Source organism: Lepidochelys kempii, chromosome 21, assembly GCF_965140265.1.
Source record: "Lepidochelys kempii isolate rLepKem1 chromosome 21, rLepKem1.hap2, whole genome shotgun sequence".
Classification (NCBI taxonomy): Eukaryota; Metazoa; Chordata; order Testudines; family Cheloniidae; genus Lepidochelys; species Lepidochelys kempii.
In genome coordinates, this window is record NC_133276.1 from 11,788,437 (window position 1) to 11,811,999 (window position 23,563).

The 23,563-nt window shown below is 42.5% G+C and overlaps 1 protein-coding gene across 13 annotated transcripts in view; it reads right to left on the reverse strand.

The window, feature by feature from the left end:
* Window positions 1-23,563, reverse strand: part of FKBP5 (FKBP prolyl isomerase 5) — a 51,468-nt gene that overhangs the window by 27,751 nt on the left and 154 nt on the right. For 3 of the 13 annotated variants that reach the window (XM_073320498.1, XM_073320493.1, XM_073320490.1), the window contains exons 1-2: window positions 22,335-22,652; window positions 5,384-5,525 (exon numbers count right to left, since the gene is read on the reverse strand). The exons of 2 other annotated variants lie outside the window; for them this stretch is intronic. The gene's annotated coding sequence lies outside the window, so the exon portion shown is untranslated. Of the gene's footprint in view, window positions 1-4,310; window positions 4,328-5,383; window positions 5,526-18,585; window positions 19,412-21,680; window positions 22,138-22,224; window positions 22,286-22,334; window positions 22,654-23,563 lie in introns of those variants that run through there. 8 more of the 13 variants (XM_073320504.1, XM_073320502.1, XM_073320500.1 and 5 more) reach the window with 7 other exon arrangements.

A 23,563-nucleotide genomic window follows, 5' to 3' on the forward strand; every position in this document is an offset into this window, starting at 1 on the left:
AGGTTGGGCAGGCTTAGACTCAGATGGCTAGCCTGAGCCGCTGCCCAGGACACGACAGCCACACTGGTACTTTCAGCGACCTAGGTCAAGCTAAGCTACTGCAAGTCTGAGTACCTGGGCTGAGAATCACACCCCCAGCTGCGCAGAGACATACCCAAAAAGGTTCAAAAGCCAAAAGTCAAATAAAAAGAACCCCATGTTTTTTGTTTTGGTTTCAAAACCCATGATTTGTTAAGCCAATCGCACAATTTCAGGGGTCCTGACTCATGATTTTTGAACACTGAGGGCTGGCAATATTGCCTTCCTTCCCCTCGATCTGGTATCTCTTCTCACCACACATTATTCTTTTTGCCCTATGCCTCTTCCCACTTCCACCTCCTTCATTTTGCTCTTCCATGTTCCTCTGCTTTCCACTGCTCACAGACTACAGGCCTCAGAGAAAGACTAAAATAAGTTTGTCTTTTAAACACACAGTTCAGATGGGGATTGCAGAGAAGAGACACACAGGGCCCAATGCGCCTGGTAAGCTGGATTTCCTGTTGGAGTCCATTGCTGCAAACAATTCTCGTTGAAAAAGATACAGGACATGGACATTACCTGAAAGAACACACCACTCAGGGTGGGGAAGGTAGAGGGGGAGGAGAGTTCAAAAATCATGAATCATGCCCTGCCAAAAAAAAAAAAAAATCATAAGGGTTTTTTACCATAATAAGTGTGGGGCTCTTTATTAGCCTTTAGGGTGCATCAGGTCATGTTTTGTGGTTCTCACTGCAACAAAAAAGGGCTAAAAACTTGCCCTTGTTAAGAAAGAAAGATGAGATTCTCACATATGTGCAGAACCACAGGGGCTGGAGCTTTAAGAAAAATACCAAATCTTGCAAGCTGCATGAGACAATAGTGACAGTGAGTTGGCAACAAGGTCAGAAGGATGGAGGATAGAATTTGTGTAAGCACAGACCGCCCTGCAAAAACACCGTGCTCGTCTGGACTCATTGCGCAACCGGCTGAGGCTTTGACAATAAGGCAATTTTCTCCATCAAGGACACATGTTTTACAATACCCCCCTGATGAGAAAGGAATTGCCTGAAGTTTTAAAAATATTTCCTGGCAATTTCCTTAAAATCATTATTCTATTTTGGTAGCTGCACTGCTGTGCAATGCATAATCAAGGAAATGCATGACGTTGAACTAGAAAGCAATTGTGTTTAGACATAAAACAGATCTATTAAACTAGTTACAATGGTGAAACTTTCCCACTGCCTTTGGGGTTGAGGCTAATAGAAACCAGTGGGAGAAATCAGTCATTCAGGGATTTATAAACAGAAAATGGAGTTTTCAGGTTTAAGAAGTAGAGAAATCATTTGGTAAGGATACATCCACCTTTAAAGGCAAACATGACTTTGAACTCATGCTAACAGGGGAAACTGACTAGAGACAGTGTTGTTAAATACATGTTATAAACAAACAAACAAACAGAAAAGTAAAAAGCAGGTGTTTATTTAATTTCCTCTGTAATCTGTGGATTTCGCAGGCTGCAACAGGGGGAAAAGAAAAACAACAATCTTTAAATGTCCTAAAGCCAGAAACCTCAGCAGAGGGACTTAGTGGCACATATAACTGTGAAATTATCTAACTTTTTTAAAAAACGGATTGCATTTTAGATTGACAGTGTTCCTTCAGAGCTCTCTTTTCCAGTGATATTCATCTTTATACTCTGTATTTTTTTTTTAAATTATAAATATTTTGTGCACTATACACTCAAAGAATCAGTTAGGGCAAAGCCACTCCTATATCTCTCTCTCGCTCTTTTTTTTTTTTAGTTTTAATTGAGAAGGGTTTTTTTCCCTTGGGGCATCCACCATAAGGTTTATTCAGTATTTAAGAGCTCATCTGTAGCTATGGATATTAATCCAAACAACAACAAAAAAGCTACCAACCAAACCCTACTGCATCCCAAAAAAGGGGTACTTACCCCAGCCAACAAGAGGGTAGCCTTTTTCTCTCTCTACACAGCTTCTATAAACCGTTCTACAGCACTCACATCCAAGGATCTCAAAATTCTCTACAAATATCACAAAGCCTCAGAACTCCCCAAGCCAGCAGTTACACATTGTCCTATTTTATTGGTGTGGATGATGAGGTACAGAAAGATTTATGTGACTTGCCAAGCGTTACAAAAACGAGCCAGTGGCAGAGCCAGGAATGGAAACCCAAAGTCCCAACTCGAAGTTCTGTGCTCTAAACTACTGGACAATTTTGCCATGTGCCCGCAAGTTACTGCTGGGCTCTCCCACAGTTCCAACAAGCACCTATCACAACAGAATAAGCACTCCCTTATTGCCTACATAATGCCAACGTTCAGGCAGTTCCCATCACCACAACCAATTAACCAGGGGCAGAAGAATTTGAAAGGAGATCATTTATTAAATCAGTCCCGGATACCAACCTCTATCACCAGGCTATGGCCAGCCTAATCTCAAGAATGATCAACGGTCTAGTGCAGAAACCATGGCCAAAGGACTGCAGCAGTTGCTGCCTGTCTGCCGAGAACTGGTTGGTCAATAGATGCTGGCTCTCTTTATTTCCAGTTGCTCAATCACATTAAGAGACTATTAAAAACACATTCAGTACATCCTCAGTATTACTTTTTTATGTAAGCAATTACTGTCGTCACCACAGGGATGTTATACAACTGTGAATAGGAGGGGAGGTGGTCTGCATTACAGCAAGCAAGAGGGGAGATGCTCACAAGATTCTCTATTAAAATGTGGCCCACATTATGAAAGAGCCCGAGAACCCCTGTGTAGTGAAACTGTCTTTTGCTATAAAAGAGGGTGTGCTTTGGTCAGGCTTATCTGCAATTTATAGCAGTCCTTTCAAAGACACAAACGTAGCCAGTCTAGCTTGCTATGATCCACGTTTTCCATTCATTTGAAACAAGCAATGACAGAAAATCTGCCACTCACTGAGCATTTAACTAAGTCTTCTGGCAGAGAGAAAGAGACGCTTACACAGAGTCTAGTAAACTGGCTTTGAGATGTCAAAGCCTGACATTTTTTTTTGTGGGACCATGTGTATTCTGGCTAAAAGAAGGGAATTAATTATCTGAGACAAAGGAAACTGGCATTCTGACAGACTCACATCCTAACCAGGTCCTGTTCTCCCACCACTTTGACTACAAGACTAAGATATTGTTAGTTTAATGTCAGACTGTCAAAAAATATTCCTGGAAGGTCCTAAAAATTAAAGCCAAGTGGAAAGATAAATTACTTGGCAGCTTCTAGATCGGGGTGGATAAACTATGGCCCGGGGCCACATCCGGCCCTTCAGATATTTTAATCCGGCCCTTGAGCTCCTGACGTGGAGTGGGGTCCGGGGCTTGCCCCGCTCCACACGTGCTGTGGCTCTGCACGGCTCCCAGAAGCAGCAGCATGTCCCTCCTCCAGCTCCTACATGTAGGGGGAACTAGGGGGTTCTTCATGCTGCCCCCACCCCAAGCACCATCCCCGCAGCTCCCAGTGGCCAGGAACCATGGCTAATGGGAGCTGCAGAGACGGCGCCTGCGGATTGGGTAGCAAGCAGAGGCACCTGGCCATGCCTCCATGTAGGGGCTGGAGCGGGGATACACTGCTGCTTCCAGGAGCTGTTTGAGGTAAGCGCCACCTGGAGCCTGCACCCCTGACCCCCTTCTGCCCTCCAAACACCTCTGTCCCAGCCTGGAGCTCCCTCCCGAACCCTGACCTCCCCATTTCTGGTCCCACCCCAGAGACGGCACCCCCAGCCAGGGCCCTCACCCCCTCCCACCTCATAATTTCATGAGCATTCATGGCTCTCCATACCCAGATGTGGCCCTTGGGCCAAAAAGTTTGCCCACCCCTGTTCTAGATGGTCTGTACATCTAGATAGAACACAATTGTTAAGCTACTCAATGTACCACACATCCTGATATGCCATTAATTTAAATGGAATGCTGATATGTGGGAGGTGGGGGAGAGACATAACAGGTACAAAGGAAGGGATAATCAAATTACATCAATGTAGACATCTCCTTCCTGAATAGGCCCTGATCCCCTGCAGCGCACATCTATTAAGTAATCACTTATGCACATGTTTAACTTTAAGCGCATATTTAAGGACCACTGAAGTCACAGGAACTCATGAATGTGTTCAAAGTCAAACATATTCTCAATTGGAGAATAAAAATTTAGATGTAATGTGATATAGCGGCGTGTTTCATTCTCTACTCTATCTAGCGACAATAGTAAAGGTTCGTTTTATTTAACATGGGCCAGTATTGCAGAATTTGATACCTTTCGTTCTGAAGCACTGTCTAGTTGGCAGCCGCTAACAAGCGGAGTGCCCCAAGTGTTGGTCCTGGGGCTGGTTTTGTTCAATATCTTCATTAACGATCTGGACGATGGCGTGGATTGCACCCTCTGCAAGTTTGCAGATGACACGAAACTGGGAGGAGCGGTAGATACGCTGGAGGGTAGGGATAGGATACAGAGGGACCTAGACAAATTAGAGGAATGGGCCAAAAGAAATCTGATGAGGTTCAACAAGGACAAGTGCAAAGTCCTGTACTTATGAAGGAAGAATCCCATGCAGTGCTACAGACTAGGGACTGAGTGGCTAGGCAGCAGTTCTGCAGAAAAGGACCTAGGGGTTACAGTGGATGAGAAGCTGGATATGAGTCAACAGCGTGCCCTTGTTGCCAAGAAGGCTAACGGCATTTTGGGCTGCATAAGTAGGAGCACTGCCAGCAGATCGAGGGACGTGATCATTCCCTTCTATTCAGCATTGGTGAGGCCTCATCTGGAGTACTGTGTCCAGTTTTGGGCCCCACACTACAAGAAGGATGTGGAAAAATAGGAAAGAGTCCAGCGGAGGGCAACGAAAATTATTAGGGGACTGGAGCACATGACTTACGAGGAGAGGCTGAGGAAACTGGGATTATTTAGTCTGCAGAAGAGAAGAATGAGGGGGGATTTGATAGCTGCTTTCAACTACCTGAAAGGGGGTTCCAAAGAGGATGGATCTAGACTGTTCTCAGTGGTAGCAGATGACAGAACAAGGAGCAATGGTCTCAAGTTGCAGTGGGGGAGGTTTAGGTTGGATATTAGGAAAAACTTTTTCACTAGGACGGTGGTGAAGCACTGGAATGGGTTACCTAGGGAAGTGGTGGAATCTCCTTCCTTAGAAGTTTTTAAGGTCAGGCTTGACAAAGTCCTGGCTGGGATGGTTTAGTTGGGGATTGGTCCTGCTTTGAGCAGGGGGTTGGACTAGATGATCTCCTAAGATCCCTTCCAACCCTGATATTCTATGATTCTATTAAGATAGAAGAATGCAAACATGCAGAAAAACCCCCCACATTCTAACTTACTGTTTTTAAACTGAGGAGACCAAAAGTTTTGATTCAGTTTTTAACCTCCAGATTCTATTAACGTCTCTCTCACACCCTTCTCTTTTCCTGCTTCACGGCCCACCAAATCAGCTGGTAAACAAACTGTTTGGGAAATGGCTTCCTGTGGGGAATACAAAAAACAGTTAACATTTACTTTGTACAGCCATTGCAATTGGGCACAAAGCTGCTTAGGAATTCAAGAAAAGGGGAGTGGGGAGGGTGTTTACTTGTTTTTAGCTATTTACCATTACAAAGATTATCTGAAAATTTAACTTGGCGGCACACAATCTGTAATGTAGGAGCAACAACAAACAAGTTTAAAAAAAAAAACAAGAAAAAACTGAGGTCTAAACATACCCGTCAAGTGTGACTATATAAACCAAGTTCACAGAATATGAAAGAATAAGGATCTGCCTAACTAAACAAAACAAGAGTTAAGGCTGTCCCTTCCACCCTTGAATCAACACGTTGCGCCTGGACTACCGTATACTGAACATTAAGCAGGAACACACAGTAATACCCAGTCACAATGGGTCTAGCCAAAAAGGACCCCGTGTGGACTGCAGTCCTCAGATTTAACTCCGCTAAATCATTGTGAATTCTGGAGTTGATCAAAAGCAGAACTTGTTTCTGCATCTTTTATTCTTGCAAATCTGTTGTTTCCCCAAACATAATCCAGCACATTAGTGTGAGCAGTGGAAAGCATTGGCTTTCATTTAACATTTTCAACTCTCCAGTCTGAGAATGATGGTAATCAACGCACCCAGGCAAATGAAGCAGGCCACAATAGGCATAGATTACAAGCCTGTGCTCGTGTGCCTAGAATCCAGAACATTTAGTCACCACTATGAAATGCTTTTCTTATCCAGATTTTGAAACAGCCATATGTACAGAAGTGAATTCCGGCTCTTGTTTTAGAAAAATCTTGGGCAATCATTACAAGCACGATAGAAGACAATTTTCAGCTGTGAAGCAACTTTCTGGAATGTTCTCTACATCCATGTTCTGTGGTTGCAGACATTTTTTTTTAAATTTTCCTCTATACTTTGATGATTTTTCAGACTGTCTAAAGCCACTGCCAGACATGTGGCATCACATATGTTGTCATGGAAAAAATGGCCGTCTAAAAAATATAGTGGAACCTTCTTAAAGTTGTTTTTCTTCGAACCACCCCTCAGCTACCACCCAAGTGTTTACTACCAAGTGGAATTTTACTACAAGCCATTTGCACTAAATAGGTGTTGCTAACATCCAGTGTACAGAAGGTTATGCAAAGCTGAGGACAGGATGCAGCTGTATAATCTACCTTATGAAGACAGACAGGTATTACACATGCTAGGATTTCAACGAAACAAACATGACATCAGTCCTGATTCACACTTCCTAGAAATCATCACGCCAGACTCTTTCAAGCTCCAAATGGAAACTGGACTTTGTAAATCTCCGCTGGGTGTTTGTATGAACAAAAAAGAAAGGACTTTATGTTAAAAGAAAAAAAAGGAACAAAATGTCTAGCCATAAAAACATATATAAATCAAAAAAAGATTTCACCCTAACACAATATAACAGTTGGAATTGTCTGAAGTAATAATGATTTTCCTTTACGGGAGGGAAACTGCCAATAGACATGACAGGAATTTATGACAGCAAACAGCCAACTGCTATATAAAAATAAATTCATGGGATTCTTAATCCTAAACCATAATTTACTTAAAAAAAGAAGTAAATAGAGGGCATAGTTTTAAACCATGAACCTAACCTAAGCTGTTAAGGGGGGAATATCATTTGGTAGCCTTTTTAAAAATTTATTTCAGTAAGTAAGGAATCTGTAAACCCCATGTTTATTGTATTATGAGCCATTTTATTTGTAAACCAAGTGAAAGCCACATCATATGCACCCCCCCTCCCCAAAAGAAAAACTATGTTAAAAACAAACAAACCACCACATTGGTATGTAGAAAACCAGCTTCTATTCAAAGCCAGGTTTAAGTTCAGAATGTGCAAAGAGAGTATTACAGAGCCTAATTCAAATGCTCATCCAAACATATTGTAATGCTTGCCTTTACCGAATTACAAGAACAACATTTTAAGAATGCAGATCTCCTGCAGTTTATTTCCCATAGGCTAAAGAAAAAGGTTTTTTTGCTACTTCTGTGCAGCATTATTAAATAAGGGACACCATCAACCTTAAAAAAGGGCACAATTCTGTCAAACATTTTCAACTAGTACAAGTCACTGAAGATTAATATAATTGAGAAAATAAGAGGAATATCTATAGTTTTCTTCTTCTTTGTGCTCTTTGCAGCATTTTGTATAGCCAGTTTCACTCTTTCCTATGCATAGACAATTTTGCTTCCCACAACAAACCATGGCCCCCAGCATGTCCTTCACACTGCCACATGGGAGACAAACACATTTTTTAAATAAAAAAGTCTGCGAAACCCCAATAATAAAATAAAGTAAACTGACAGAGGGAGTCAGGGGCAGGACCTCAAGCTACTTGTAACTTTTTTGAAATTGACTAGATTTTGAGCAGAGGTCCCTTTAAAACCACAACCATGTCAGTTAGCAGAGTAGCTATAGGTACACAGGGTCCATTAAATGGCACTCAAGTAATTAAGCAGCTGTGTGTTGATTAGATAATGAAAACGGAAGGGGGTGGATGCAACAGCTGAAGTTTCCCTTCACCGTTTAATGTGTTTTTGCCTGCCTTTGATTGAGAAAGCGGATTTTTTTTGTTTTTAAAGAAAATTGACTGATCAAAATGTTGACATACACCAGGACAGAGGGAAAGAAGTGATTTTCCCCCCCTGGTGACAGGCTTTTTTAAGATGCCTGTAATACAGCCCCTACAGTTACATTCTCTGCAGAGTGAAGTCAGAGATAAACTGTCTTTGATTCCGTAACCAACTGCAATTTGGATTTGAGAAAATATAACCTTTTAAAACCTGACACTGGCTCTCTGTCTTCCAAACCAAATTATGCAGCTGCAGGGTTTCAGATCTGTATTGGAACAACAACAATGAAATAAATAAAATAATTTGCACTCTACTTGGTTGCTATTAAGCAACAGATTTCTCCACTAGCCTTGCTGTGCAAATCTGATAAAAAGAAATCTTTAGTACTGTATTACTTCATTAGTCATTTATTTTGAGACCTGACTCAGTTCCCAAGAAGGCACATAGTGTTCTTCCTGAAACCACTTCAGAATTAGAGACACGAAGGCAGCTCCAAATAAAGTTCAATTCAATCTTAGCCATGCATCTGCCCAAATGTTACATTTGGGCCTCTATAGAAAAAAGTTCTCTCTCTCTCTCTTTTTTTTTTTTTAATTACAGTCATACTATTTTTGGAACTCCATTTTTCTTTATGTACCTTTAAGCGTTTGTATCTCTAATTCAGATCAACAAAATTCCATTAAAAACAAGGAAATAAGTCAGGTATGTACTTTAAGATGTGCCAGAATTTGAATTCAAAGATTCACAACTTTGTACTGCAATTTTCAGAATAGCTTTTGGACTAACATTCATATGTTTTCTTCTAAGAATGGGGGGAAAGCTTCCAAGAACAGGGGGAAAGCTATGCATTGCAAATTAACACCAGTTTAATCACATTTGTGACAGTATACTTATCTTCTAGTGCAGGCGTTATGCAAGAAGCCAGCAAATATACCACACAAAGTCATAACAATCAAAACAGCTCCTTTTTAATGAAAGTTGCAATGTACATTGTTGAACCGAATGCACAATGTGAATTATGAGTCACTGGGCTAAAATGAACCCAATGCACTTCTAGATTATCATCAGTTAGCTCATAGTTAAGGCTGGCTGTTTCTCAAGGGGAATCACAGAAACCAGGACTACATGCATTTTTCAGGGGCCCCTGTGCAATCTCCAGTTTATTCCTTCCCAGTCAGGGGAGCAGTGAAGGCTCACTACCTCGCCTGGGAAGTTACAGCTATCATCAGAGAATCAAACACCTGGGTGACCCGGAATCTTTCAACCCTATAATTTGTTGGTTTTTCAGGTGCCTACTAAAGATATGCACAAATGGTAAAAAGCATTTTTAAATGCTCATTTTTAAAGCAGCCAACAGGTATTGGGATCTCTCTCTTCTAGCAATTAGTCTCCTGGCTGATGTTTTCTTAATTTAGGTTTCAGAGTAACAGCCGTGTTAGTCTGTATTCGCAAAAAGAAAAGGAGTACTTGTGGCACCTTAGAGACTAACCAATTTATTTGAGCATAAGCTTTCGTGAGCTACAGCTCACTTCATTGGATGCATACCGTGGAAACTGCAGCAGACTTTATATATACACAGAGAATATGAAACAATACCTCCTCCCACCCCACTGTCCTGCTGGTAATAGCTTATCTAAAGTGATCATCAGGTGGGCCATTTCCAGCACAAATCCAGGTTCTCTCACCCTCCACCCCCCCACACAAACTCACTCTCCTGCTGGTGATAGCTCAGTTTGGATGAGCTATTACCAGCAGGAGAGTGAGTTTGTGTGTGTATGGGGGTGGGGAGGATGTGAGAAAACCTGGATTTGTGCAGGAAATAGCCCAACTTGATTGTCATGCACATTGTGTAAAGAGTTGTCACTTTGGATGGGCTATCACCAGCAGGAGAGTGAATTTGTGTGGGGGGGTGGAGGGTGAGAAAACCTGGATTTGTGCTGGAAATGGCCCACCTGATGATCACTTTAGATAAGCTATTACCAGCAGGACAGTGGGGTGGGAGGAGGTATTGTTTCATATTCTCTGTGTATATATAAAGTCTGCTGCAGTTTCCACGGTATGCATCCGATGAAGTGAGCTGTAGCTCACGAAAGCTTATGCTCAAATAAATTGGTTAGTCTCTAAGGTGCCACAAGTACTCCTTTTAATTTAGGTTGTTAGCTTTTAAGATACATAGGACACAGAGCCTCCTATTGGGGAAACGTATCCAATTGTTTAGATTACATACAATGCACTCACATACTACAGTGGATGGGCATCTTATAAAAAAGAGTGTATAACAGCCAAAGGAATCCCAACAATACTCATGGTGCATAAGAGCAGCTCTTCAATCAAAGCTCCCTTTCATTTATATTTAGAGGTCTCAGCCACCAAGTTGCCTGCAACCTTATCTGAACTTGTAATTACAGCACCATCTATAGGCGACCATTGGCATTTTGGCATAGTTACATTCATGGTTTCATTTCTAATCCAAGAACAAAAACTAATTAGGGAACACTAAAAGGAGCATTGTGCCAGGGTTAACTAAACAGTACCACTATCATAAGAAAATAGAAGACAGAAAGGGATTCCCATCCTCCCATGTACAATAATAATTGAATAAGCGCATTATGGATTTGCCTTCCTCCTAAGTACCAAGCACAGTGTACTGCCAGAAGCAAGTATCAATCATCTTATAAACCTAGTGTGGCAAATCTTATGTTCCTATTGTGCTTTACAGTTTTCCCAAGAAGCAAGGATAATTGGAAGTCCAACATTAGCCAGGACTGCGGGGTTGGGGAAGACCTTAAATACATGCTACACTCCATTGAGAAATACCCACTTCCCTGGCAGTATTTTCCATCCTGCACAGCACACCATATTGTGGGACTAATTACAGCATACAAAACTATTTCAGCACAGCTGCGAAGACTTCACTGAGGACCCATGCACCAGCACTGGAATTTCCCTGGTCCTGGTGATCCGCTTTCAGACTACAAGACTATGTGGCAAGAGGCAAATGTAATCTTAGCTTACGGTACCTGACAACTGTACTTAACTATATACTATTGCCAACCCTGTCTGTTCCCAAATTGGCAGGAAGTACAAATTCTGAAGAGAACTCAGTGCAACAGAAGAGCTACCTACCAAGCAGTGCTGAAAGCAGTTTAAGAATAAAGAGAGCGTGAGGAAGCACAGTACATGTTGTGCAGCTAATATGAGAGCATGTGTCCTAGCCACAGATGCTAATCATTCTGCCCACCTAATATCCTTGTAACTTTCTAGTGGTTTTAGTTAGAATCCAAGTCAGAACCAGTTTTTAAAAATATGTTGAATAAAAAGCCACCCTCACATTTAAGCAATAGGAGAAAGCGAACGGTATAGCCCAATATCCTGCTGCTCTAAGAGTACCCACCATACTGTTGCCAACAGACAGCAGAACTGGTGGGGTCTGCCTGCATCCCTAAGAAAGATGGACTAAAGACAGGACTAGCCTTACCTAATCACACCAACAGCAGTGACATTTTAAAGAGGTATAGGAGTTATATGGATGTGTAGTTCAAAGTACAGTACAAGCCTAAAAGAATAATTTGCCTACTTATTCAGGTGTTGTTTAGAAAGCCACTTGTGCCAATAACAAAAAATGCACAAACAAATTCTGTCTTCAAGTGGATCCTTGATTTTAAATTTTTCCAAATTGTTTAAAAATAAAGGACTAGCATGGGCAAAGTTCCTTGTGACTCAACCCATTGTATTCACGTTACAAGGATCCCAATTAACAGGCATATTCTTACATAACATTCAGCATGCTCATACCCAGCCGAGACATAACATCTTGGCTCAAGGAAGGAAGGTCACCTTTAATTTTAAAAACTAAATCTAATGCCAGATTCTTAATGTTATTTCATAATGTCAGTTCCTTTAAGGGAGAGATTTATATTACACAAGACAAAACTCCAGAAACATCCATGGTCAATCTTTCCTCCAAAAAAAGAGAGAATTTTACAGCTTCCACCAATGAGATGGAATTTAAAATCACCTGTGAAACTTCCTGATTCCCATTTTGAATTTCCATCAGCATGGAAAGGTTACAGAAGACAGAATTTAAGAGCACCCACACACATGCAATACAATATGCTATTTCCTGAACCTCTGGTTTTCAATTTCTTGCTTCCTGAGTGGGTGAGAGCCTGGTGAGGATGCTCACATAAAATATATAAACACGGACACCACACCTGTTATTCCTGCCATTGGCAACTGTGGGGGTAATTATGAACCCAGCATTACATTATGGCATCATGCTTAGCAAACACTACCTAAATATAAATACATAATAATAGGGAGTGTGATTTCAAAGGTTTTCACAAGTTAGGAATAATAACATTATAACAGGCAGCCCAATCAGGTTACAGAAGGTCATCTTTAAAAAGGTGTGAAAATATTTAAAATATCTGACTACCCTCTGCTTGCTATTCTGTTACTGCAATCTCTTTTTACCATCTATTCTGGTTTGTCTTCCTTGGTCACTTTTTCTTAAGAATAGCTCTAGATTATTTTAATTTCAATGTCCATAATCAAAACACAGCCTCAAACGGAGCACAGCCAGAGGAACACGAGCACACATGCACGTTTCTGGACGCTGGAAAGAAAGCTAAACCTAATTCACCAGAGGAACAATGCGTATCTCCAGTGCCTAACCTGGGTGAGATTTTCAGAAGCACTCAGCGTTGACCTAACACCGCTCCTGCTGAACTCCAGGATAAAGATTCCCAATGAGACCAATTAGGCCAACACTGAGCACTAGTGAAAAGCCACTTGGTGTGAGGAGATTTCATATTTATTTATTATAAGCCCCCAACTTTATTACCTTTTGTTTGCAAATTCCATATCCATTTAGTTTTTCCTCCGGAACAAGTGTTTCCAGTTAGTTTTAAATTAAAAATAAAAAGGTACTTTAAAAAGAATTGCTCAGTACCAGCCATCTAGCATTCAGGAGCTACACTGCAGCAAGCCAGAGTGCTGCTAAGTGGGGAATAAGGACTCTATTCTGTATCAGATGGCCAAGAAGTTACTGTATAAACAGTAAGAACCAAAATATGTGAAATGATGACCACCTGGACATTCTTTTAATACACACATTCCAGGAAAACATCTAACATACTTTGCATATGTTTAGATATACAATTATAAAATAGACGTTATGAAAGGATACATTTGCTTGGGTGGCAACTATTCTGGCTGTGGGGGTTTCCATGTGTAACAACCACAGGTTGGGATTTGTTAACCAATTTACCAACCTCAAACTCACTCTACCTGGGAAAGGGCAAGGACATGGAAAGCCAGCAGAAATCTCAGGAGTCAAAGCAAGCAGCTCAGCAGAGAATTAGAGTGAAAATGAGCACAGGCCATCTGGGATGAGTATTTTAGTATGGTCATGAATTTAATCAGCATTAGCACAGAGCAGCAGCTCTTAAAATGAGAAATCCACAATGATAAGGAATCTCTTCATGGCTGCTTTAAAACGGAGGACGAGTTTTAAAAACCCAGTGTTTCCGTTTAAAAAGAAGAGAGAAAATAGCAAGACTCCATCTGGAGGAACTCTGTTGCTGCTTGACAGGCCACAGCCAGTCCCAGAGAATACACTCTACAGATTCCATAGGGTAAGGAGAGCACAAGGATAGGAAAGAGTTTAGCCCGGGGATATAAAGGGAGACTAGAAGAAAGCTAATGATCACTAAACCCCAATCTGCAAAGATTTACACATGTGCTTAACTTTAGGCACTGAGGTTAAGTATCCGCTTTAGTATTTGCAGAATCGTGGGCCTCCCAAGTGGTTTGATCTGTAATTTAGGGAATCCTAGCTCCCGAAACGCCTGTTATATTAGAAATCCTACACTCTGCTACTATAATATTGTGCACATATGCTGCACCTTTAATCCAAGGATTTCATGGTGACTTACAAACTACACGCATAAGAGATCACTGAAAGGCAAATACTACCCATTTCCCAGAGGGGCAAATGGAGGCCCACAGATATTAAGTGATACAAAGGTTAGTGACAGACCTGGCAATAAAACTTATGCGGACTCCTCAGGCCTCTGCTCTAGCCACGACACTAGAGATCAGTGGTCTAGTTGACATGGCTTATGAGCGTAAATTAATCTTATCCTACAATCATGAGGGAAATTTGCAAGTGAAATGTGGTAAATGACTGGCTGAGACGCAGACGCAACTGAATATTTTAAAGTGTTTACAAGACAACGGAGGTTGGTATAAACGGGAAGGCTGGATCCACAGTAAAAGTAGTTCCCTGTAAAGTCAGAAGAGTCTGTACTGTTTAATGGTGAACTTAGGGCTCGAGAAAGACTGCAGGTGTAACCACAAGGAGGAAAAGTAACTACCAATTAACCCAATGTTTTTCCATCACAGCAAACTATAGCACCACTGTTAAGCAATCTGACAGGAGCCACCAGGCATTATGGTGGGGCAGCCCAAGTAATAGCTGTACACCTGAGACTTCTTTAAGCCCTGTGTACATAAATGGTTTAGTGTTGATACTGAATCCTAAGCACCAGGGCGAACAATAATTCCTGTATATACTGAAATACAAGATTGTTGCACGGCCAAGTCATGCTTCCTTTGGGAAGGCCCGGAAATGCCATGAGTGTCAGCTCAGTTTTCTCCAAATCAGACATGGGACTTGGGAAGGGTGGGTAGTGCAGCTCGGCTCCAATAAGCTATGGATGTTCCAAAAGCCACAGAATTATCTGCACAGATCCTGGTAGCATCTTTAGGATGGTATGTTCACTGTGTCGACATTACTGACTCTCCACCAGCAGCATGGTTCCTTCATGATGACTCTTCTTCATGCCTTCAGCTGGGCCTCCCTCCATCTTCCTAGAAGAGTCAGGGGTCGACAGCAGAGCACATTTTTATATCTATCTCTCTCTCAAGCTGAGAAAGCATTACCATTATCTGAAGTGGAAAGATCTCTGCAGGGAGGTGACGTTCTCCCCAAACGAGCCCTCCCCTCCACTCATATGGAGATTGCAGAAGCCACCCCTCCCACTGGCTCAGGAGGTGGAGGGATGATATTTTCAACCAAATTTGGTCAAGAAGAGCAGGTTTTATACGAATTTCCTTCCTCCATGGTAGGAAGTCCCGAGGGGATAATCTCACCACTGATCTCCACACAACACAAGGTGATTTTTATATTTATGCACTCAATCAGGTGTACAGCAAAACCTCTCTCAGATGTCTTTGAAAAGTAACATACTGCAAATTTAGAGTCTAATTGGAAAAAAGGGGCATTTTCAGCTCTCTATACTGCCAGCATTATGGGAGGTCTTCAATACCTCAGACGATGCTCAGGGACCTGAGTGTTCTCATGGACATGCACATTTCATCGTTGGATGGGAGAGCATGTTTTAAACTTAAAAACCTCTCTTTTTGAAACAGCAACTAGTTCACAGAGTCAAGGCAATAATCATTTACACTGGGATCGGAGTGGCAACCCACATGTCAGAAATCTTATCAACTGTATCAGAGAAGAGGGGACACTGGCTGTAGTTTGGCTGAGTGAGAAGTGTTTTTATAACTACTCTTCTTGTATTCTATTTTTCATCATTAACAGGAATACTCTTTGTGAAGTTGAGGGCTATAGTGAAAACTACAGTCAGTTTGGCCTTTTAACGAGAGAGTTAAGCAGAGCGCCTACATCATCCCAAGTCTGGATGGCCCAAAAAAATTATTTCAGTTGCAATTGCTGTTTAGAAAAAAACCTTGTTACTCATATGACTGACCAGACCAAGTGCAACCAGTGCTTCAGGCTTTATAGAACCCCCCACCATTATTCTATGTCCCAGTAACCTAGAGAAAATAAGTTATAGCTTTTTTCTTGCTAGTTTTTCCTGTTTCCCATTTATTTGAATGGAATCAAAGCAGGTATCTGCAGTTTAAAGCTATTATAGCTCCCCCAAGTGGCGGTCAGAGCTGCTCAAAACCCTGAAGGGTATTACCAGCAGGAGAGTGAGTTTGTATGTGTGGTTTTTGGAGGGGGGTGAAGGAGTGAGAGAACCTGGATTTGTGCAGGAAATGGCCCATCTTGATTATCATACACATTGTGAAGAGAGTGGTCACTATGGATGGGCTACTACCAGCAGGAGAGTGAGTTTGGGGGGGGGGGGCAGAGGGTGAGAAAACCTGGATTTGTGCTGGAAATGGCCCAACTTGATGATCACTTTAGATAAGCGATTACCAGCAGGACAGTGGGGTGGGAGGAGGTATTGTTTCATGATCTCTGTGTGTATATAATGTCTGCTGCAGTTTCCACGGTATGCATCCGATGAAGTGAGCTGTAGCTCACGAAAGCTCATGCTCAAATAAATTGGTTAGTCTCTAGGGTGCCACAAGTCCTCCTTTTCTTTTCGCTAACTCTCTTGACGCCTTATTTTCAAAACAGACCACACTGTTTTTAAAAGTAGTTTTTGCAAAGCTTCCCTCTGTGTCAGTGTTGCTGTGCACCAGCGCTTCATAAAATTCACTCATGCAACAGGTTTCAAACAAGAATACACAACCCGCCCACTTGTGAGGCTGGGCCACCGTCACTTGATTATTCTATACCGTTGAAATACAAATACTACAGTAGTTTACACCACCTTGCACAACGTGGCTCAATCCTGGTCAGAGCCTCTGGGAGCTATTAGTTTACTATCTGTGTTCTAATCAAATGTCTGAACGCTATACTTTTGGGGAAAAACCAAGTGAACTTTTAAATAAGGGACAGTCCGTAGTTCTGGATTAATAATAATTGTATAATCTTACTGCCCGCAAATTGTTCTTGATTAATGTAATTTTAAGTAGTCCCTGTACTTTTTTGGACACCGTGTCTGAAAAACAATTTCAATCACTGACTGAGGGCCCAACGGTGCAGGGGATTAGAGCTTTTATACATAGAATTCTGTAACTACTGGGGATGCTTTCAAAACATGTTTATGTGGTTTTTGTCATGACAACAACCACATTTACACAATCAAAAATAGCCCGTACATTTTAGATGTAAATTCTTCAGGGACTGTTATTTCCATAAAGCACTGAACATTTACAGAACCATGTAGCTACAGACACTTTTCCATGTCACAATACATTTTTTTAAACCAATTAATCTTTTTTTGTGGGGGGGGGGGGGAGAGGAGGTCCAATATCAGACACAAAATGAAGGGTGAGATTTAAAAAAAATAAATAAATTAAAAGATGCGTAGATTAGTTAGGTGCTCGGCTTATAGTATTTCAGCAGGAGTTGGGCACCTAACTACTTCTAGCCAACATTGGCAAGCTCACCCCAAGGGTTATTCAATTAAATAAATTAAGACAGCAACAGCCCCAGAACTTTTTATTCTCCCTAATTTTATACAGCTAAGTGTACAACAACACTTAGAGAAATTCGGAAACTTTACAGAAGTATTAAAGGAGATTCCCCTTTAGGGACCTGAAACATCACTACAGGGGGAAGTACCAGACCACCTATAAGATTTCTTTCAGTCTTAATAGCGAATACCCATGAACTAATCCCCCGGGCAAATGCTCCTTCCTAGCCTGGCTCACACACAAAACTTAAGCAACCTTGCCGTTAAAGCCCACTTTGTTATGTAGTAACATATTGATGTTTATGAATGATACAGTTTGATTTGTGACTGCTCCCATTAATCTCTTTTCAGGGGTTTATTATTTAACTGTTTGAGCTTAAATTTAGGATAAAAGTTCTTTCTTGGGAGCATATTTTTACTCTCTATTACATCGCACAACATATGAAAAAGCTTTTAAAAAGGTGATCAAAATAACTCAGAAACGCTCCCCATATAAATATCGATTTAGTAAGCTAGAACATTAAATAGTCTAACAACTGTATTATAAATAGATATTAAATAAAACTGCTATTACTTAATTCAAAGGATGTTAACACATGGGGTCTCACAGTTGCCTAACAGACAGAACTGTCGTGAATTCAAATGGATACACTAGGTACTAGTTAGTATCCCAAGCCTTTAGCGAAAGTCCTAGGACTATAGCAGTTTCTTCCTGTCTCCTCTCAAATCTATCTTCTTCCCTTCCACACAACTCTCCTTTTCCCTGAAAGACTCACTTTACTGGCCCTTCCCTGTCTTCACATCTCTCCTTAAAATCATCCTTCCCTGGCCTTCTCCTCTGTGTCCCTCTCGCCTTCTGTTGTGTGGACTTGTCTTAGATTGAGCTAGCATGTTGTTTAGACTTTGGCCTTCTCCATTGAGAGTACTGTGCCTTCCATCACTGACAACCCACTCCCAGCCAACTCAAAAGGATTCTTCTCCCTTTTTATCATTATGTCTATACTGCAATCAAGGGGTGTGACTTGCTCAGGGTTCTGGGTGGGCAACACCTGCCTTCTTTATCATTGAAAACTTCATCCTTCCTCTTTCCCATACTCACAACTTTGAGATCATCCGTGATTCTTCTTCCTATGTATGCAGTCTCTCACTCAAATTGTTACTTATTCCAGTAACGTCTCACAAAAGTCCACTCTTCCCTCACTAGTCTCACCGATAAGCAAGGTGAGGACAAGGGTTTTCAGCTCTTGCCTCATTTAATGTAACTTTCCCCTTTCTAGCCTCTTCAAAAAGCTCATGCTGAAGTCATCTTCCTTGGTCATTGCTCTGATTAAGTTACCCTTCTCCTAAAATCCCACCCTTCCTTACACGTATCAAATCCAAGCTTGTTTTCCTCAACTTCAAGTCCCTTCATAGACTCAGCCCCAATGACATTGGATCTAATCTCCTCCTACACTTCCATGTCTTCCCTCCCACACCTCCTTCCTCCATTCCTCCCAGTTCTCCTGCCTTGCTGCTTCCCTCATCTTTCTTACTATCAATTTTACTCTCGCTCTCACACTCTCCACTGGCCTTAGAAAAATCTGCCAGTCCCACCCTTTATTTTTCTGAATCCCTCCTCCCCAAGAATCCTCATTCTCTTCACCAGCTAGCCCTCCTCATTCTCCTTCCCTCATCTTTATCTCCACATAGCCTTGCATCTGTCTCTGTCTCGTCCACATTAGGATATAAGTTCTTCAGGATAAGGATTATGCCTTGCTTTGTAAAGCCATGTGTAAAATGTACATCACTGTGTAGAGTATAGTTGTCTACACTTCCGCTGTTACAGCAGCATAGGTATGGTGCTGCAGCTATGCGGCTGTAACCCTGTAGCATAGAGGTGGACTACAGCAACGGAAGGGGTTTTTTCTCATCACTGTAGGAATTCCACCTCCCTGAGCAACAGTAGCTAAATCGACAGAAGCATTCAGAGTGCTGTAGCTATGTCAACCTAAGTTTTAAGTGTAGCCCAGGCCATAGTAAGAGTCAGAAATGGAACACACCTACAGTGTTATTTTGTCCCTTCCCTGCCTAATTAGGGCTTTTCTCTATAGTACATCATCCTTTAGTGTTTTGTCCAACTCAGTTTGAAATACTTTGTAAGTACAGATAATTTTATTAGAGGCTCTCAAAACACTGCATAGCCAAATGGGTATTTAATCCTGTTTTATGGATGGGGAAAACCAGAGATAAGGAGTTGAAGTGACTTCCCTAGGGGACAAAATGTAGTGACAGAGGCAGGCATAAAAAAAAAAACCCTGCTCTGTCTCTCAAGTCCCCTGCTCTAACCACTAAGCACATTTACCTCCTGGATTCAGACAGTGGGGCTTCAACCCCTTGGAAGATTACTGCACAGTAACTGATCCTACTGTTTGGTATTTTTTCCTGCTATTTAACCTAAATGCCCCAAACATTTTTTTTAAAGTAACTCTAATACCAAGACATGTTTGTGCCTAAATTAAGCGTGTGATCTTACTGCAACACTTTGTCCTTCCACTCCCCTTCATCCACCTACACCCTAAATATTTGTTGCCCTCATTCATGACTTCGCATCTAATATTACATCATAAGATCATCAGGGCAGGGACTACATCTTTGTTCTGAAAAAAAAAAAAACCCACAGCACTGCAAACAAATTGTTCTTTTCTCAGTTTCATCCCACTGCTACTTGATACTATGTTTTGGATCTCAGTAATCATTTCTTCTGCCTCCTTGTTTTTTATACCCCTCAAATGCTTGCTGTAATTCAAGAGCCTGTGACGTATATTACAGTGTTTAAAATTGAATCTAAATAGAATTCAAAAAGATTAAAAGCCAGAACATACAGGACTCAAAGCAGAATTTGTAGATTGAGAGCAACATCCTTTGCCCTCATTCATTTTCCACTGAGGAATACCTTATTTTGACCCAACCCAACGGCATCTTTATGAAGTCTGCCAAAAGGAGCCAGCCTTGTTTTAACCTGTGCCAAACAGCATTTCTCTGGTTCCTGGTCCACAATTATATTTATGGGGCAGTGTTCAGACATGGTTCCAGGTAACCCTCTCTCTAATACAACTTGATTAATCAATGAGGATGGGGTAAACAGTATTTTCAATCCTATTTATAATACCAATTTCTAACACAGTCACCGTGGATAGTGCCAAACCTAAGTGTTTGAAATCAAGTATAAGCATCTTTCCCAGCACCATGTAGAGAAAGTTTTTGAGTTAAATGATCTGTCCAAAAAAAAGGTTGATATTTGAGGAAGCAATATTTAAATGGAATCAATTCACTCATCTGATGAAAAGACACTCCCCAAACTGGCACCTTAAGGGCATTGTCTACACTGTGGTACTGAACATAGCAAAGCTCGGGTTTGTTTAAGATGGTCAATTTCACTCACAGACAGGATCAATTAAATGGTGCATCAAAGAAGGAACCTTGAATATAGCACTGGAAATATGAACCAGAATTAATCATCTGGAGACATTACATATTATTTCTGAATTTACCTTTCAAGGGCTCTTACAGCTCTTCAGGTAAATAATATTCCTTTGTGGCACTGATATGCACGTCTGAATATGCAGTTAGCAGCAGGAAAATAGCAACTTTACCCGAGCTATTTGGGCTATGGAATGAGAGAAAAAGCAAGGGCAAGAGCCTTCAATCATGTTTATTTTGGGTTATATATGATAATTGCACTGAGTTATATTCTCTATGCTTACTTTAAAAATCCATGGGACATTTTTAGGTAAGTGTCATTACACAGGAACCTCATTTTGTGACAACACTGTGCTTTCATAACTGGATTAAAAAACATCCTCTCCTAGTGCACCATTATCATGGCTGCAGACCATGTTCCGATTCATTGAAGAGCACTGCTGTAGGAAGTTACAAAACAGTATTTCAGCAAATGATACAGGGCTGCCTATAGTGAAAGTAGACCACTTCTCAATCAGTTGATCTAAAATTGTTTGACATTTCAGTCTGAAAACAGGTGAAATCTCAGATATGGGACAAAGAAGATTAATCTATATATAACTTTTTAAATGACTGGAATAAACAGGGTGGATGCAGAGTCAATTTAACTTAAAATTTCCAGATCAAAATGATATTTAAATATCACAGTTGTAACACAATTAGACCAAATATTCAAAGCAAAGACTCTTAACTCACTTTTTTTCCGTGCAGAGTGAGATTAAAACAGATTCTGCATCTACTCTGATTTTGCTGGAGGCACGCACAGGGTAGATCCGATATGACTGTACTGTGAAAACTGAAACATACTTCCCCCTCACCCTCAATCATCTGTTTAAGGTTTGATTTAATCCGGTCCTTTCACCTGGCTCTTTCAGAATTCAACAGCACCCGCAGATTCTGCCTACTCTCCAAGAGTACAAAGGGCACATCACAAGAGTTTAAACTGACTTTTTTTTTTTAACATTCCGTTCCCCCCAACAAAAAAAAGTAACCCCAGCCAGCAGATCCTAAAGCAAAAAAAAACCAAAACCTAGCACAACCAATGGACACTGCCTTCCCTATCCTTGCATAATTGCATTTATACAGATAACAGTGTTTTGTAAAAAACAATTTGAAATCCTTGGTTAGGAGCAGAGCATAAGATAGAGCTACCTCCCAAGGGTAAGGACCACGACAATTACACAGATACTCCAATCTCACACACTTTCCATACACAGGAGGCTCCTCCTGTGGTACTTACCAGGGATCCTTTATCCACAGCACAAATAACCCACCCGTTCTCCAGGTTCTTCCTGATCCCACATCCCACCAAGTTCCTTCGTCCCCTTTCCTCCATGCCTCCTCAATTACCTTCCTCCAATGTTACGATTACCACCTGGCTCTTACACAGCGCTTTCAATAAATATACACAATGCAATAGTACAGCAGTTCCGTCCACAGTTCTTCATGACCTCTTAGACCAGGGTCTCTATGTTACTGGTTGGTTATTGGGGGGGAGGGAGGGCAGGGGAATTATATCCCCCCTCACTTTCCTCTCAGCAGAAATATTAAAATGGAAACCATCTCATTTTATAAACTTCCCCTATTGGAGGGGGTGTAATTCATCCTCCCCCTTCCCCCCAAAAACACCCACACTCTCCATAATGTTCCTTTGGGTGATGTAATTCTTCTCCCAACATACATCCATGCAGAAGTCATACAAGGTGGAGGGGAGGGGGCAGTCTGCGAGTGTAAGGGGTAAGGAGGAGGGTTTGGGGGAGACAGGAAGGGGGAAGCAGGGGGCTGTTCTAGGGGAGGGGAGAAACTTGGGGTGCAGTGGGGGGGAAGCCTGGACCCAAAGTTGCCCATGAAGCTGCCCCTCACTATGGGGAGGGGGCTGCCCCTAGGAGGCGGGGGGGCCCTGCCCCTCACTATGGGAGGGGGCTGCCCCTAGGAGGCGGGGGGGACCCTGCCCCTCACTATGGGAGGGGGCTGCCCCTAGGAGGCGGGGGGGACCCTGCCCCTCACTATGGGAGGGGGCTGCCCCTAGGAGGCGGGGGGGACCCTGCCCCTCACTATGGGAGGGGGCTGCCCCTAGGAGGCGGGGGGGCCCTGCCCCTCACTATGGGAGGGGGCTGCCCCTTGGGGGTGGGGGGGGCCCTGCCCCTCACTATGGGAGGGGGCTGCCCCTAGGAGGCGGGGGGGCCCTGCCCCTCACTATGGGAGGGGGCTGCCCCTAGGAGGCGGGGGGGCCCTGCCCCTCACTATGGGAGGGGGCTGCCCCTAGGGGGCGGGGGGGACCCTGCCCCTCACTATGGGAGGGGGCTGCCCCTTGGGGGTGGGGGGGGCCCTGCCCCTCACTATGGGAGGGGGCTGCCCCTAGGAGGCGGGGGGGCCCTGCCCCTCACTATGGGAGGGGGCTGCCCCTAGGAGGCGGGGGGGACCCTGCCCCTCACTATGGGAGGGGGCTGCCCCTCACTATGGGAGGGGGCTGCCCCTAGGAGGCGGGGGGGACCCTGCCCCTCACTATGGGAGGGGGCTGCCCCTAGGGGCGGGGGGGACCCTGCCCCTCACTATGGGAGGGGGCTGCCCCTAGGGGG